Source organism: Lissotriton vulgaris, chromosome 2_1 (assembly GCF_964263255.1).
Source record: "Lissotriton vulgaris chromosome 2_1, aLisVul1.2, whole genome shotgun sequence".
In the NCBI taxonomy this organism is placed as follows: Eukaryota; Metazoa; Chordata; class Amphibia; order Caudata; family Salamandridae; genus Lissotriton; species Lissotriton vulgaris.
In genome coordinates this window covers 392,552,646-392,570,665 of record NC_141687.1, presented here as the reverse complement: position 1 = coordinate 392,570,665, position 18,020 = coordinate 392,552,646, and positions in this window count along the sequence as shown.

Below are 18,020 nucleotides of genomic sequence, written 5' to 3'. Positions count from 1 at the left end.
AGGAGAGAAAGCAAGCAGTCTGCCAATAGTAGCTTTGACCTGTATTTATATCATCGTCCGAGCGACGTTCCGAGCGAGCCCACACTAAGATGGCCACTATTGTAATCCCCCAGTCCCCGCAGATGACGACCTTTCAGTCGGCCACACCCACAGAGAGATTCCGAGCAAGTATGCTGCTCTTGACTGGGAAACCGAGTGAATCCCAGGTACAATACACCTTTCCGCCTAAATGGTAATGGGCGTAATTAAGTGGCAGATTTCAAATACTAAAATGCCAGCGTAGCGAGATCGCGACTAGTTACTTCAGCGCGAGGGGGGGGAAAGGACACACAGGGAAATTCAGCAATTCAGCAGTTTTTAAAATCAACAGAGTTAAAAAAGCATAACCTCCCGGCTCAAGCCTCAGGAGAGAAAGCAGCAGTTCATATCATGTTCCTCATCATTCCTTCCATAAACAAGCACATCATCTTGGTAAATGTTTACACCTACAACGCCCATCAAAACTCTTTCTAATTATCTCTGAAATACAGACGCTGCAGAAACCAGACCAAATGGTAATCTGACAAATCTATAAGTCCCAAATGGTGTGACAAATGCTGTTAGGTCTTTGGACTCATCTTCCAACTTTATCTGATGATAAGCAGATTTGAAGTCCACGGTCGAAAAAACACTAGCACCCTGTAAAAGCATTAACATATCCGATATTTTTGGCAAAGGATATTTGTCAATGATGACTTGTTTATTCAATTCCCTTAGATTAATGCATAGGAGCAGATTATCATTCCATTTCCGGGCGGCTACCACTGGCGCCAACCACCTGGTTACTTCTACTTCTTCAATGATACCATCTTTCTTTAATTTCTCCAGTTCCCCTTTCATCTCATCTCTCACTGATAAAGGAACACTTTGAACTTTACAAGCTATGGGCGTTGCTCCAGGAATTAGTCTAATTTTATGAGCATAGCCTCGTAGACACCCTAACTCATCCTTAAACATATCAGGAAACTCTCTCTTTAACATAGTGGTAAAGTCACCATCACAATCTTGAACCAATACCTCATTAACTCTAAAATGTTCTCTTAATATAATGGGAGAATCACTATTAGGGTCTAACATTACACCAAGATGTTTCTGGTGAAACCAACTGAGAATGCTGTCCCCTTTATGTGATACATATATTTTTCCTGTAACATACCTCCCACTGTACTCTATCAATCCAGTGAAATAACCCATTAACTTTATAGGTTCACCTCCATATGCAGTAGGTCTTATATCAGCTTTGAGTAATTTTACAACCTTAGAGAGTTTGTTCATAAAAAATTGTCTCAATATGATTGTGACTTTTGCTCCCGGGTCAAACAAGCTCTTGTTAGCTCCCCTTCCACCTTTATATCATTCAGTGGGCCTTTTTTATGACTATCTGAGACTTGGGAAACAACTTGTCCACAGTAACAGTAAGATTCATTGTCACTATCCCTGTTGCTATTACCTACAACAGTAAGAACCTTCCCCTTGTTTTTCTTGACATTACAAACTTTAGTAAAGTGTCCAACTTTTTTACAATTTGAACAAGTCGACTTGAGGCCAGGACATTTCCTATCATTAGCAAGGTGATTTTCACTCCCACACCTGTAGCATTTACGTTTTTTTTAAAGTAATTTTTATTGATTTTCAACACACACAAACCCCCCATTTATAAGGCACATTTTCAATGGGGGGCACATTCCTTGATACATTGCATGAGTATTCATTGTCCACAATTGAGATAGAATCCTCATCCGAATCAGTATCACAGTAAACTACCCATTGTCCTCTCTTCCTGTCAATATTAACATCAGTATAGGCATTCAATACCATCCCATAGCATATTGGCTCCCAAGCTTGGTGCCCACGCATGCTCATGTCCCTCCCTCCCCCTGCCCCCTAACTCCTTCCACCGGTGTACTCCAAGTAATGTAAGCAAGGATAATCAATCGTCATCATTGTGCAAGGGTGTACGGGTCTCTGATTTTATTTGGGTTGTTCTCCTATTCCAGCTGACTACACACCTGCTCCTTACCCACTGTAGGCTGCTCAAACCTATCTATATATTTTGTGCTCTGACATTTCCCAGAGGAGCCTCCAGGGTATCTGTGTCCGAATCCAACTCTGGCAGCTTCAGCAGGGCCACCAATGCTTCCCATGCATGTGCAGTTTCCATCGCTTTTTCTTTATTCGCTCTCCTGGCCTGTTGGAGCCTAACCATACTCTCACTAGCCGCCCAAGTTGTGAACTCCACCCTACATCTCCCCACGCTAGGGCCCTGCTTGGATTTCCACTGCCTTGTTAGTTCCCGTTTAGCTAGTAATAGCCCTAAATCAATGAACTTGCTTGTGATCTTAGTTTGCGCTGTATGCGGAAACCAGTGCAGTATGCATGCTCCCATGTCGGGCTCTATCTGCCTATCCGTCAACCCACATAGGGCCTCCACCACCTCCTCCCAGTATGTTCCGAGCTGCTGGCAGCTCCACATTATATGATGAAAGTCTGCAGCTTTCGTGTTGCACCTCGGACAACATGCCGATTCCACATGAAAATATTTAGTTATCTGCTCTGGGGTTAAATACGCCCTGTGTATAATGTAGAAATGATAAGATAAGATACATTTTATTATGTATAGTTAATTAAAACCAGTACAATCGTTACATTAATGCAAGTTTTTAAAATGTGATAAAAAAAGTCTGTATTGTTGTCGTTATCAAAGTCCGTGCGGTAAGGGACCGAAAGAATCTGTCTTTCAGTTTTCCCTTGGCCCAAAGTTTGACCATTAAGTGCCGGAACCAGTGCTTACCGCAGGTTGTAGTTTGGGTAATCTTTGCTCTATCGTGGTGAGATACTTAACATATCTGCAGTTCAATTTTGTGTTCGCAGGGTTCAAGCATGCAAGCACAGCCTGCCTGCGCGTGCTGGTCCCTAGCTGCTTGAACTGGTCCCTTAGTAGCTGTCGGCGGGCTTGTCGGAGTTCTTCGCAAAGACAGGTCATGTGAAGTATGTCACCCGTAGCTAGATTGCAGAGCGGACAGACTTCATGGCCATTGCTTCTTAGCCATGGTGGTTGATGCTCTCTGGTAGGCAAGATCCCCAGTCTGTATTTCAAAAACTTCAGTTTAGTGATTTTTGGGTAGCCCTGGCTAAAGTAAGTTTGTGGTCTCAGGGATTTGTACATGTTCAGTGTCATCCACGCATGGTTTCTTTTAGAAAAGGCGGCCTTGTCCTCCATTAGGGAAAGAGTTTTTACGTTTTTCCAGACCGCTTTTTTAAACGGGTTGTGCTCCAGTTGCATGGCCCATAGTGAGGAAGCCTTGACAGCCCCCAATGCTGCCTTCAGGTAGGAGCGTGCTTGAGATGCGTCCCTGCTTTGTATGTCTTGCCACAGCATCACGTTTAAGGTGTCATTGGAGGCAGAGCGGAGTTTGTGGCAGCAAATAATGTAGGCTCCTTGTCTTGCAAGGTCTTGCTTTGTTAGGCCGAACTCCAGCCTTATTTGGGCGGGCGAGGTATAAGACGGAAGGGAGAACAGAGTTCTGTATGCTTTTACCTGGATGGTGTCTAGGTTCCTGGAGTCTCTACCTCGTAGTGCCTCGCTGCCATAGGAAATTGAGGGGAGCAGTTTGGCCTGAATTACTTTTAGGTATGGTATCAGGGTTGGCCCTGCTAGTTGGTTTGCAAGATTTTTCAGTGTGATGGCGATCAAGGCCCCTTTTCTTTTGTTTTCCTCCATCTGCCGAATGAATGAGCCGTCGGTGTCGAAGATGAGCCCCAGGTATTTATATTCGCGTGAGGACTCTATTTTTTGGCCGCCCAGAGTCCAGGGATTCTGGTGTTTGTTCTTGGTATTGATCGACATCGTACGCGTTTTGCTTAGATTGATTTTTAGGTTATTTTCCATTGCGTAGCTGTGCATTTCGATCATCAGTTTCTGGAGGCCAATGTGTGTGTGGCTAAGTAGTACCACGTCATCCGCGTATAATAAATTACTTAGGGTTTTTCCTCCCAGCCTCGGAGAGTGGGAGTTGCATATGTCCAGTCGGCCTGATAGGTCTGCCATAAAGAGGTTAAACAAAGTCGGGCCAGCACACACCCTTGTTTTAGCCCTTTGGTCGTGCTGACTTTAGAAGACAGATGGGTCCCGCTTCCCAGCTTCACCTGCACCCAGGTATCATTGTGAAGTAACTTCAACATATTTAAAAGCGGTTGAGGTATGCCCCATTGTGCGAGTTTCCGCCACAGCATGCCTCTCTCAATGTTATCAAAGGTTGCGCTGAAATCGATGTAGCACAAGTGCAGCGGCATTTTTTTTGATTTAGCTCCGTCAATTATCAGCGAGATAGCCAGGATGTTGGTGGTTGTTCCGTTTTTTTTCCGGAAGCCTGTCTGGTTCCATGGTATTATCTGCTTTGAATCCGCCCATGTCACAATTTCCTCTAAGATTATACCCGCAAAGTATTTGGCCTCATTATCCAGTAGGGCTATTCGACGATAGTTATTTGGGACCATTTTGTCTCCCTTTTTGTATATAGGGACAATCGTCGACCCTCTCCAGGAGTCTGGGATTCTGTTTAGGAGTCTGACTTCTGTGAATAAAGGTTGTAGTATGGTGGCCCATTCCGTGTCTTTCTCCTTGAACAGGGCTGGGGGGATGCCATTAGGGCCTGGAGCGCCTTCTTTCCTGCCCTTACAAATCTGTTTTTTTATTAGTGCAATTTGCTGGGCCGCAGAGGATACCGGGGTTACACTGAGTTGGAGTTGAACTCCCGAAGTTCTCGGCGTTGCCATGGTCGTTTTGGGTGCTTGCTCTGCGTTAGTAATTCTTTGTGCCCTTGTCGGTCCCATGGGGTCGTTGAAATGACTGCCGAGGTAGTTGATCCACTCATTTTCCCCAATGTGTGAACCGAGGTCCTTATGGTCTGGGCGTAAGATCTTGTTTACTGTTTGCCAGAAGCGGGCGCTGTTGTTGCTTTTGGAGTCGTATAAAAGTTTTGCCCAACCTTCGTTATCTAATGTAGAAATGGATAAGTTGGAATCTGGCATTCCGCGTGCCTTTCCATGCCCTTTCCACTATTTTGGTCTCGGTCATCTCGGGAATATCCTTACCCAAGTCCGCCTCATATTTTTCACGCAACTGATTCAGTGGCTGCAGTCCCTCCTCCACCATTCGCCTGCCGAGGCATGTTACTGCACCTACCGTCCCCGCTGCCATTTCAACATATTGACATGTCAGGGATGTCTGTGGCTCCAATAGCCCTTTCACCCAATATTTCTGAATTGCAGACAACAGAGCGGCATGTAGCAAATAATTGCCTATCTTTCATGTAGCGCTTGGAAGGCAAGAGGGCCTCCTCCTCATACAGGTCCCCGATCATTTGCAGCCCTAAATCTTTGCACTCAGCCAGTGCAGACCAGTCTCCCCCATGCGGGAAGGCCATACACATGCCCAGGGGAATCTCTGGTACGTATGGGCTTTAATGCCACCCATACGCTTGTATCTATTCCAACATGCTCTTAGTGTTTTCTCCTCATTCGTCAATGAATCGACTCGCAATCGCTGGCCGAGAACTACAAATGATAGAACATGCCTCGGTATCCATCGGTCCTCTGGGGCATCCGGTCCCCTAAACTCCCAAGCCACCGTCTGCGTGAGCCACTGTAGCTGGGCTGCTAAATAATACACTTCGAAGTCCGGGACCGCCCATCCTCCCTCTCCTCTAGGCCTCATCATCGTGGCCAGTGCCATCCGCCGCCTGCCATTCCCCCACAGAAATCACCCTACCATGGAACTAAGCGTCTTAAACACCGAACCTGGGATCCAAATCAGCAGCGTGCTGAAGTAATATGAGTCTAGGCAGTGCTACCATTTTCAGCAGTACCATGCTCCCTTTGACACCTGGCACTGCTCTGTTCACATTGCCCTCCAATAGATCCGCCTGCTCATGGAAGATGTTAGTTCCCAAATATTGCAGGCAACAGGACTCGCATCTTATTCTTATTCGCATCTTATTCTCTTATTCTCTCCAGTCTATCAGGAGGTTCCATTGCCCTACCCGCCAGGAACAGGCAAGTCTTCTCCCAATTCACGCACAACCCCGATACTTTCCCAAACGTCCGCAGCAGCTCCGTCGCTCCCGTGAACACCTCGTCATGGGCGGCCAAAAGCATCAGCAGATAATCTGCGTACAGCGATATGTAATGAACTTCTCCGTGCACCTCCAACCCATCATAATGCCTCCCTGACCTAGCTCGCATCGCCAGTGTTTCAATCACCAGTGCAAACAGGAGCGGGGACAGCGAGCAGCTCTGACACGTCCCTTGTCCCACTGAGCAGGGTAATGACACCGTCCCCCCAGCTCGTACCCGGGCCGTCGCTGAGTCATATAGTATTCGGGTCCACCTCACAAACGTGTGATCCAAACCCAGCTTGCCCATTACCTGGAAGAGATGTGCCTTCTCTATGGCCACCGAAAGAATCAAGGCCGTCAATTTCGGATCCTGCCATTCCTCCAAAATTCGCAATAACCGTCTCACATTAATAGATGTGTTGCATTTAGGTATAAAACCCGATTGATCCCGGCGCACTAACTGCAACATGTATGGGAGTAGACGGGATGCCAGGATCCTGCTCAGGATTTTGTAGTCGGTTGTCAACATTGAGAGGGGGCGGTAAGCCTTCATATCCGTGGCTTCCCTACCAGGTTTCAAGAGGGGAATGATAATAGCCTCCCTAGTTGTCTCAGGCAACCTCCCTGCTGTATGCGCCTCCTTATAAACCGCTTGTAAGCGCTGAGCCAGATATTCCGCGTACTTGGAATAGAATTCAATGGGATGGCCGTCCACCCCAGGTGTCTTGTTACGGGCCATGTGCTTAATCGCGCTCCTGATCTCTACCACCGTAATCTCACTGCCCAGCAAGTCTCCCTGCTCCTTACTCAAGCTCGGCATGGCCATCTCCTCTAGATACTCCTCTATGCCATCGGCATCCTTAGTCAGTTGGGTACTGTAGAGTTCAGCGTAATAGTGGAGAAACATTCTGTTAATCCCGGTCTGCGTGTTCACCATCTCCCCTGTGGGCGCCACCAGGCCCAAGATCAGTTCACCCCTGGGTATCGGGTTGGCCAACCACGCCAACAGAGCGCCCGATTTGTCCCCCTCCGTGCCCTATAATTCTTATAATCAAAGAGGCGCAGTCTCTCCACCTGTACAGCCACTGCCTCTCTAGCCTCCGACACCGCAGTCTGTGCACCAGGCCTCCCAGGTCGGTCTCTCTCCACGTCTCACAGTCTGCTCTCCGCATTTTCCAGGTCCACCAATAACGTTTTCCTTACTCCCACCACCTTGCTAAGGCAGATGCCCTTGACCACAATCTGAAACGTATCCCATTCAATTGCTGCTGACGTCGCCTTGTTCTTCTCAAAGTATTGATCAATGCCCGCTAACTAATGACTGGATCTACCAGCGCCTCCGGTCGGAGCCGCCAGGTCGGTATAAGTGACCACTCTCGGCTCAAACGTACCCTCACTAGTAGCGGGTTGTGGTCCGATATTGTTCTCGTTAGATACTCGCTACCTACCACCTTGGCATGAACATCAGGGGTACATAATATTGCGTCTAATCGCACATGCAGGTCATGGAGGCCAGAATAATAAGAGTAGTCCCTCTCCTCCAAATGCTGGGCACGCCAAGTGTCGACCAGCCCCCAATTAGTTTGCCATGTTCTCCTCGCCTTGGAGATCCTATGTACTGGGGCACCAGAGAGCGGAGGGTGAGATCTGTCTCTGTCCACATCTGCTATTGAGTTGAAATCTCCCCCTATTATTGTCACCCCAATCAAGTATGGCGCCAGGCTCCCCGATAAGCACTCAAAAAAGGAAGGCTGGTCGACATTGGGTGCATACACACTGCACTGAGCCACATCCACTCCATTTAGCCTCCCCAGCACCGCTACAAACCTTCCCTCTGGGTCAATCAATAGCTGCATTGGCTGAAAGGGGACACCCGCTCTAACCCATACCAGGGCACCCCTGGCAAAGGCCGAGTAAGTTGTGTAAAATAACTGCCCCCTCCATCTCTTCTTCAATGCTGCTCCCTCAGACCGGTTAATGTGTTTCTTGAAGGAGCGCCACCTGCACCCCCCGGCGCACCAGGTAAGCATGTACCTTGTGGCGCCTTTGCATTGTGTGAAGCCCCCGTACATTCTAGGTAATACATTTCAAATCATGTAGCACCTCCATTAGTCAAGCAGTCCCTCCCCCGTGCACACCCCCTATCTAAGAGAAAACTGGTATCCCTGACTAAGGGTGGGCGTAAAATCCGTTTTGCGGGCGAATTTGCGGATTTTCCGCGATTTCGCGATCCGCGAATCTCGCGAAATCGCGGTAAAATCCGCGAATCAGCGGGGACGAATTTTCAGCCAAGCAAGGGTTACAGCAGCAGGTGCAAAAGTTGAACCTAATTTCTTTGTAACCTTTTACAAAAGGGTTACAAACAAATTAACTTCAACTTGGACACCAGCTGCTAATTGCTTCCTGGCGCCTCGTTGCCTACTTGCAACTATTCTCTGACCCTGCTCTGACCCTTGAAGCAGGGTCAGAGAATAGTTACAAGTAGGCAACGAGGCACCTGTCCAAGGAATTAAACCTCATCAGGAAGCACTTACAGATATAAAAAACAGGAAGAAGGGAGAGGATGGCAAATACACCCATTTTGAGTTGTCAGGAGGGGTTAAACTAAAAGAGACCTTTACGGCACAATTTTGATATGCATTTTGCTAAAAATAAAAAGCTGTATGTTCTGTAGGGGCAACTCAGGAATCTGGCCCTTCAGAGATCCAGCCTCTCTTTCTTTCTCTCGTTCTCTTTCTCCCTCTCTCTTTCTCTCTCTTTCTATCTATCCATCTATCTATCTATCTATCTGTCTCTCTCTCCCTCTCCCATAAACGACTGCATGGGTAACTTCGCTATGCAAGTGGCTCGCGAAGACGCAAAAAGCCCCACGAACACGCAAAAAACCCCGCGAACAGGCAAAAAACCCCGCGAACACGCCAAAAAACGAAAATCCGCAAATTCGCACAAATTCGCGAATTTTGCGGATCGCGAATTCGCAAATCCGCAAATTCGTGGATCGCCCACTCCCTGTGTCAAAGCCCAGCTCACCTGAGTTTCTGTTCAGTTCTGATGGGGGTTGAAGACAGTCCGACCCCACCCTGAAACTGCTTGATCCAGCACACTCGTTTTAAAACAGTGCACTAAGAACCAGAAGCTCAAGGGAAGGGGGAAGTGGATAAAATAAAAAAAAGAGAGACAACACCGTTCTTGCGTTTCCACTGTAGAAGAGCTGCTAAAATCTGCGGCCCTCTCTGACTTCTGTAGAAACTGGTGCCTAATGAAACATAAACAAAGAACAGATAAGTGCAACCTATCCCTAAATGTGTTCCTGACTAAACCTTAATCTTATTAGAAATTCTCTTCTAAAAGTACCTCTTGGCTCCTGGTCTCAAGCTTCCAGGTTTGGAATGTGTTACTGTTCTGGGATGTGCTTTTTTTACTGTAAAACTTCTGTAAAATCAAACGAATATCCTTATCAGAATTACCAACGTCTCACATTCACCTAAATATAACTAAAGCCTAAATTCTTAATAGCAAACTCACTTTTCACACATTTCCAGACTTTTTATAAAACAAATACTGTACTTTTACATCAAAATACAGCAGGTAATTTGTGCAAGGCTTTGATTTACTGTTTGCCTTGCTGTCAATGGTTTCCTCTGTTCGATTCTTAAAAAAGTTCCATGTAAAAAAGTGTTCATTTCACAAAGTTCCACAAAGTATTCTTGTAACAAAGGGTTTGAACCACAAAGTTCGTGGGAGATATCTTGTTCCAAATTGTCTTTACATGAATCCAGAAATCGCCTATAAAGTTCTTTCAGGTAATGAAAGGTTTTGCACTTACTTGTAGCTGAAAAGGGATACTGATCAGTCTAACCTTGACCTCTTTCTCTTTTGCAGGTCGATTGCAGTGGACAGAAGAGGGGCTGAGGCAAGAAGTAGCCGGAAACCAGAAGAAGGAAGAGCCAGAAGCCGCGCCCATTGAAGTCAATGAAGGTCTGGAGAGAGCAGGAGTGTCAGCTCTGAAGGATCTGTTCTCAGGTAAGTGGGAGGTAGATGAGCGCAAGCACTGGGTGAGGCTCAGGGGCTGCCTTTTATAGACAGAGCTGGGTGTGGTTCGAAGAGCTGGGTGTGGTTCGAAGAACTGGGTGTGGTTCTCACAAGCAGGTGTGTAGAGCTTCAGTTATGATGCGAAATCGCGGTAAAATCCGCGAATCAGCGGGGACGAATTTTCAGCCAAGCAAGGGTTACAGCAGCAGGTGCAAAAGTTGAACCTAATTTCTTTGTAACCTTTTACAAAAGGGTTACAAACAAATTAACTTCAACTCGGACACCTGCTGCTAATTGCTTCCTGGCGCCTCGTTGCCTACTTGCAACTATTCTCTGACCCTGCTCTGACCCTTGAAGCAGGGTCAGAGAATAGTTACAAGTAGGCAACGAGGCACCTGTCCAAGGAATTAAACCTCATCAGGAAGCACTTACAGATATAAAAAACAGGAAGAAGGGAGAGGATGGCAAATACACCCATTTTGAGTTGTCAGGAGGGGTTAAACTAAAAAAGACCTTTACAGCACAATTTTGATATGCATTTTGCTAAAAATAAAAAGCTGTATGTTCTGTAGGGGCAACTCAGGAATCTGGCCCTTCAGAGATCCGGCCTCTCTTTCTTTCTCTCGTTCTCTCTCTCCCTCTCTCTTTCCCTCTCTTTCTATCTATCTATCTATCTATCTATCTATCTATCTATCTATCTATCTATCTGTCTCTCTCTCCCTCTCCCATAAACGACTGCATGGGTAACTTCGCTATGCAAGCGGCTCGCGAAGACGCAAAAAGCCCCACGAACACGCAAAAAACCCCGCGAACACGCCAAAAAACAAAAATCCACAAATTCGTGAATTTTGCGGATCGCGAATTCGCAAATCCGCAAATTCGTGGATCGCGAATTCGCAAAATTTGCCCATGCTTATCCCTGACTCCCCCCAACCCCTCCCCAATTCCCTCACCCCAGAACAGGCACTAAAACATTAGAACCCATCCAAACTACCGCTTAAATGCTTCCTCGATGCCCTTAGGGAGCTACACCCACCCAAACTTACGGGAGGTAAGCCCTCAGCTTCAGAGAATCGGACACCTAGTAGGCCTCCAACCTGTGCCCAACCCCCGTAATGTTGCACCAGCCCCCTCCGGGGCCTCACATCTACGAGATCTCTTTCACATGTTTTCCACAACCCCTATATTTTCCCCGGTCCTCATTAATCAAGTCCTAGCCAACCTATTCCCATCCAGCCCACTCCCTGTGTCAAAGCCCAGCTCACCTGAGTTTCTGTTCAGTTCTGATGGGGGTTGAAGACAGTCCGACCCCACCCTGAAACTGCTTGTTCCAGCACACTCGTTTTAAAACAGTGCACTAAGAACCAGAAGCTCAAGGGAAGGGGGGAAGTGGATAAAATAAAAAAAAGAGAGACAACACCGTTCTTGCGTTTCCACTGTAGAAGAGCTGCTAAAATCTGCGGCCCTCTCTGACTTCTGTAGAAACTGGTGTCTAATGAAACATAAACAAAGAACAGATAAGTGCAACCTATCCCTAAATGTGTTCCTGACTAAACCTTAATCTTATTAGAAATTCTCTTCTAAAAGTACCTCTTGGCTCCTGGTCTCAAGCTTCCAGGTTTGGAATGTGTTACTGTTCTGGGATGTGCTTTCTATTACTGTAAAACTTCTGTAAAATCAAACGAATATCCTTATCAGAATTACCAATGTCTAACATTCACCTAAATAGAACTAAAGCCTAAATTCTTAATAGCAAACTCACTTTTCACACATTTCCAGACTTTTTATAAAACAAATACTGTACTTTTACATCAAAATACAGCAGGTAATTTGTGCAAGGCTTTGATTTACTGTTTGCCTTGCTGTCAATGGTTTCCTCTGTTCGATTCTTAAAAAAGTTCCATGTAAAACAATGTTCATTTCACAAAGTTCCACAAAGTATTCTTGTAACAAAGGGTTTGAACCACAAAGTTCGTGGGAGATATCTTGTTCCAAATTGTCTTTACATGAATTCAGAAATCGCCGATAAAGTTCTTTCAGGTAATAAAAGGGTTTGCACTTACTTGTAGCTGAAAAGGGATACTGATCAGTCTAACCTTGACCTCTTTCTCTTTTGCAGGTCGATTGCAGTGGACAGAAGAGGGGTGTCGGGATTGAGAGCAGCGCAAGAATACGCAAGCGCCACTAACCTTACTCTGATGGCCAGCAGAGACAATAGACGATAGTCCTCCCAACTCCGCACCGCACAAACCCCAACAATGGAATATACCCACTATTCGAGCCTGTACAGAAAGGGGCCGGGAGGTGGATTGGCATCGGGGGAATGGTACTTCTGGTATCGTCTGGTCGTTACACCACAAGGTTACTGGTACTGGGACACTTCAGGTAGAGGAGGGGACAGAGAGCAAGAGATTAATGCCACAAAGGTAACTGTGTTAACATTGAATCCCCCCCCTGGGATGCCACACTCACCAGTTTCTCCACCCCATGTATCCGATAAAGAATCCAAGAATACGCACTGCACACTAGCGAAAGATTGCCAGAAGTACGGAGAAGTTAGCTTCACTTCTCGACCTACAACAGTTGTAGGTAACAAAGGTAGAATAAGGAGGGCTAATAGTACTAAGCGTTAGAAGCCACGCTTTGTAAGAACCACAATACACCTTGTGGAACGGTGTAGCCCAAGTAGCAGGTAGAGTCAGTAAAACCCTGACAGAGAACACGGGAATTCCCAGTATATAAACAATAATGGCATACGCCCTAGTACCACTTCAAACAATAGCAATAAACGAAAGAACAGGAGGCAAGCCCGCACTCCTCAGGTGTACTTGCACGACAGAATACGGCTTGCAACAAGAACTGTCCTGGAATCCTGACCACGCTGGCTCTTCGTCGGCGTTGATTGCTCCAACGTCGACTGACCTCGCTGGCTCTTCGTCGGCGTCGTGCAGATCAGATGAATGACCACGCTGGCTTTTCGTCGGCGTCGTGCAGATCAGGATCTCTGACCATGCAGGCTTTTCATCAGCGTAGTACACAGGAAATCCACTCGAAGAGAGAACATCCACAACTGTTACGAGAGAATACGGAACAAGATTGACAAGCCCCGTTGTGTTCCGGAGGTGGAGTTTATATAAGGTCCTCCCATTGATTCAACCCCCAGCGCCGGATGACTTCTGGGGCTTGTAGTATTTCCGTAAGGGACGGTCAGTACGGAATCTTTTACATTTGGCTGTGTCGATGGTAGCAATCGCTACAGAACCCCCTCTCGTGGACCGCCGTCCCGGCGGACGTCCTGGCTTCCCGGGATACCGCTCATGGAAACGTTCAACCAATTCGGGACAATGTAGATGATCCACAGGTTCCCAGGTTCTGTCTTCGGGGCCAAATCCTTTCCAATCAACCAGGTATTGGATCCTGCCACGGACCATGCGAGAGTCCAGGATGGACAGTACCTCATATTCCTCATGTCCTTCGATTTCCACAGGACGAGGACGATCAGGCAACCTCACGCTCGGAAGACAAGGACGTAGGAGCGATACATGAAACACAGGATGGATCGTCCACGACACTGGCAACGAGAGTTTCATGGCTACAGCATTTATTACTTCACAAATACCATAGGGACCAACATATTTAGGTTTCAACTTCGTAAGTCCCTTAATATGCAGGTTGCGTGTAGAAAGCCAGACTTTGTCTCCAACCTCATAACCAGATTCCGGGGTCCGTCGTGCATCAGCAAAACGCTTCTGGGCTGTTTGGGCTTTCTCCAAATTGTTCCGAGCCTCGATCAGAATAGCTCGAAGATGAGCATGATGTTCATGGATGGCAGCAACCAAGGATTCAGCCGGCCATTCAAAGGGAAGCATGTTCGGATGGAATCCATAAAGGCAAAAGAACGGAGAACAACCCAAGGTGGTATGTACAGCGTTATTGTAGGCGAATTCCGCCAACCACAAAAGGATGGTCCAATCAGTGGCGTTCTGTAACGAAAAACATCGCAGGTATTGTTCAAGTGTCTGATTTAGACGTTCTGTTTTACCATCCGTTTGTGGGTGATAGCTTGACGAGAGACGAGCATCTATCTGTAGTATGGTACATAGAGCCTTCCAAAAACGAGAGGTGAATTGTGTTCCCCGATCCGTGATTAACACACTCGACAATCCGTGTGGTCGGACTATGTGTTGCAGGAAGACTTTGGCTAATTCACTGGAGGAAGGCAGACCAGGTAAAGAGATAAAATGTCCCATTTTTGTAAGATGGTCAACTACCACCAGAACGACCGTTTGTTTCTCACAAGGGGGCATTTCCACTATAAAGTCCATGGACAGAGTATGCCATGGCTTGGGAGGAATCAGTAAGGGCTGCAACAGTCCCGGTGGTTTGATATGACTGGCTTTTCCCTGGGCACAGATCGCACAGTTCTTTACATATTCCTTAGTATCAGCTCTGACACCAGGCCACCAAAAGGATCGCTCCACGTTAGCGGTGGTCTTGTGAATGCCCATGTGTCCCCCTAAAGCAGAATCATGTGCCCATTCCAAGACTTTGCGTTGCAACGCAGATGAGGGTACATACAAGGCATGGAAATGATAGGCTAACTGATCCTTTTCGCATCGATTGTCAGGCTCTTCGTTCACCCAAGCAGCTAAATCCTGGTCAGTTAGAGCGACTCTCACGTCGTCTAGAAAATCATCAGAGGTGATTAAGGCAATAGACATTTCCGAATATTCGGTCCCCTTAAGAATGAAAGGGGGTTCCGCAGGAACTACCGCTTCTTCATCTTCCAACCTCGAGAGCGCATCTGCTTTTCCGTTACGGGTCCCAGGTCTATATTTGATTACGAAATCAAAGTCTGAGAAGAAGAGGGTCCACCTCAGTTGACGAGGAGTCAAGGCCTTTGCTGTTTTTAAGAACAACAGATTACGATGATCTGTAATGATTTCGACAGTATGTAACGCCCCTAGGAGGTAGTGTCTCCATTCTTCACACGCTCTTTTGATGGCTAAGAGCTCTTTGTCAGTGATGGTATAATTAACTTCACACGGGGCGAGCTTCTTAGAGTAATATGCCACAGGGTGAAGCTGACCTGTGGTAGGGTGGCGTTGGGACAGGACTCCCCCAAGAGCATACTGTGATGCGTCAGTTTCCAACACAAATGGCATCTTCGGGTCCGGATGTCGAAGAATGGGAGCTTGTGTAAACCTCTCTTTTAGAAGTTGAAATGAGTTCTCGGCTGCCTCTCCCCATCTGAAAGGGACGTTTTTCCTCAAAAGGGCAGTGATGGGATGAATGACTTTAGAAAAATCTTGAATGAAACGCCGATAGTAGTTGGCAAAACCAAGAAAGCTCTGCACAGACTTGACGTTTCGTGGCGTTTTCCAGGTTAGGATGGCCTTAACCTTACTCATATCCATTCGAAACCCTTGAGCATCGATAACATAACCTAAGAAGGCCACTTGTTAAACATGAAAAAGGCATTTTTCCAGCTTGGCATACAGTGAGTTTTGTTGTAGCCGTTCCAACACAGTTCTTACATGGGTGATGTGGTCTAACAGAGATGCAGAATAGATTAAAATATCATCAATGTAAACCACACAAAATGACTCCAAACACCCCCTTAACACCTCGTCCATAAAGAACTGTAAGGCGGCTGGGGCGTTGCATAGGCCAAAAGGCATCACTCGATATTCATAGAGACCAAACTTAGTTCTAAACGCAGTCTTCCACTCGTCCCCCTTCATTACGCGTACAAGATGGTAGGCCCCGCGGAGATTGAGTTTGGTGAAATAGCGAGCTCCCTTCAACTGATCCATCAACACTGGAATTAGGGGCAGAGGATAACGGTTCTTAATTGTCACCTTGTTGATGGCTCAATAGTCAATACAAGGTCGCAACTCCTCACAATCCTTCTTGGGTATAAAGAACATGGGTGACGAGGCAGGAGAGGTGGAGTGTCTGATGAACCCAGACGCCAGATTGTCCTCGATATAGGTTTTTAGATATAGCGTCTCCTTTTCTGTCAGGGCATACACCCTGCTGCAAGGGATATCCGCACCTGGAATGAGGTCGATCCTACAATCGTAGGTGCGATGAGGAGGCAATTGGGTAGCTTTTTGCTTGTCGAACAAGGGGTGAAAATCACTATACTCATTGGGTAATGCTGTGGCACAGCAAAAGGAATCAACTGAACATGCACTTGCTAGGAAAGTAGCGGGTGAGGGATCAGGTGGGAAGTCATGGTTTATCCCTTCCCGACAATGTTCCTTACAATACTCGGACGTCATACATACTGTACGGGACGCCCAGCTTACCAAAGGATTATGCAGCGTCAACCAGGGCATGCCTAGAATGAGACGGAACTGTGGGGCATCAATAAGGTCGAACTGGATGTACTCACAATGATCTTCTCCGAATCTCATTAACAAGGCAAGCGTATGGTACGTAACAGGGCCTGAAGTCAGTACCGTACCATCCACTGTTTTAACGGTTTCAGGTATAGGTTTCTTTTCACAGGGGATACCCATGCGGAAGGCATAGTTCTGATCGATATAGTTCCCTGTTGCTCCTGAGTCTAACAAGGCATCGAGCCTTAAAGGGTCCTGACTAGCTATCCATAAAGAAACACTCACGTTCATATGGGCGACTGCAGGGTGTAGGGTATTTGCGACATAAGGGGAGACCGTATCATGAGGTCGTCTCAAATCAGAGGTCTCTATCTGATCCGAGACCTTCAGTTTTCCGCCGGCTCACTGGAACTAAGAGCAGCATGCCCTCGAGGAAGGGGATTTTTCCCTGGAACGTAATTCCTGGCTCTACAGTCATTGATGAAGTGCCCACCTTTGCCACAATATAGGCAAAGTTTGAGCCTCTGTCGCCTGTCTCTTTCTTCCCTGGTGAGAGGACCACGTATTCCCCCAATTTGCATGGGTTCCGGTCCTTCTGGTGTCTTTACTTTTTCTTCACCCCCCTGCCGAGGTTTAACCAGGGGGTAAGAGTATCTATTATCCCCCCTGTTTCTATCCCCTTTTCGTTCCAGCAACCGGTGATCTAGTTGTACGGTCAAATCTATTAAGTCCTCACAGGTAGAAGGCAATTGCACCACCTGTGCTAATACGTCCTTCAGTTCTCCCAGGAGCCCTTGATAAAACAAGGAGATCCGCTTCTGAGCCGGCCAATCCGTTTCCACGATAAGGCGATTAAAGGTGGTTATGTAGGACAACAGATCTTGGGACCCTTGTCTTAAGGTCATTAATTCATGATCTAGGGATAACATGTGGGACTTTCTGTCAAACAATTTACGGAGTTCTAGGCAAAAATCGGAAAAGTTATGCAAAACAGGGTCATTCCTTTCCAGCAAAGGAATAGTCCAACTGGACGCATTCCCTCCCATGTAGGACATCATGAAGGCTGTTTTGGAAGCCTCATCCTGAAAAACCATAGGCTTACATAGGAAATGTAGACGGCATTGATTCAAAAATGTCTCAAATTTTCGCGGGTCTCCATAAAACCTTTCGGGGGTAGCTAGAGGTATTCCATGATTTTGGATTATATGGACCGTGGGAGTGGTCTCGGTAGAAGTGGATGGGGCTGCAAACGAACCCCCAGTTTGGAAGGAAGAAGGCGGCTGCAAGGTAGCCGGCCTAATCAATGGTTTCACCACCGGCTCTTTATGTGCAAGGTCGGACATGTCCTTGCGTAAATCAGAGACCTCTTTATATAAAGCCTGGTTCTCTGCACGGGAGGTTTGAACCTCATGTTGAAGTTCTGTGAAGCTCTCCAACAAGGAAGTAAGAATAGTATTAGTATCCATCGTCTAGGCTGGGCTGTACT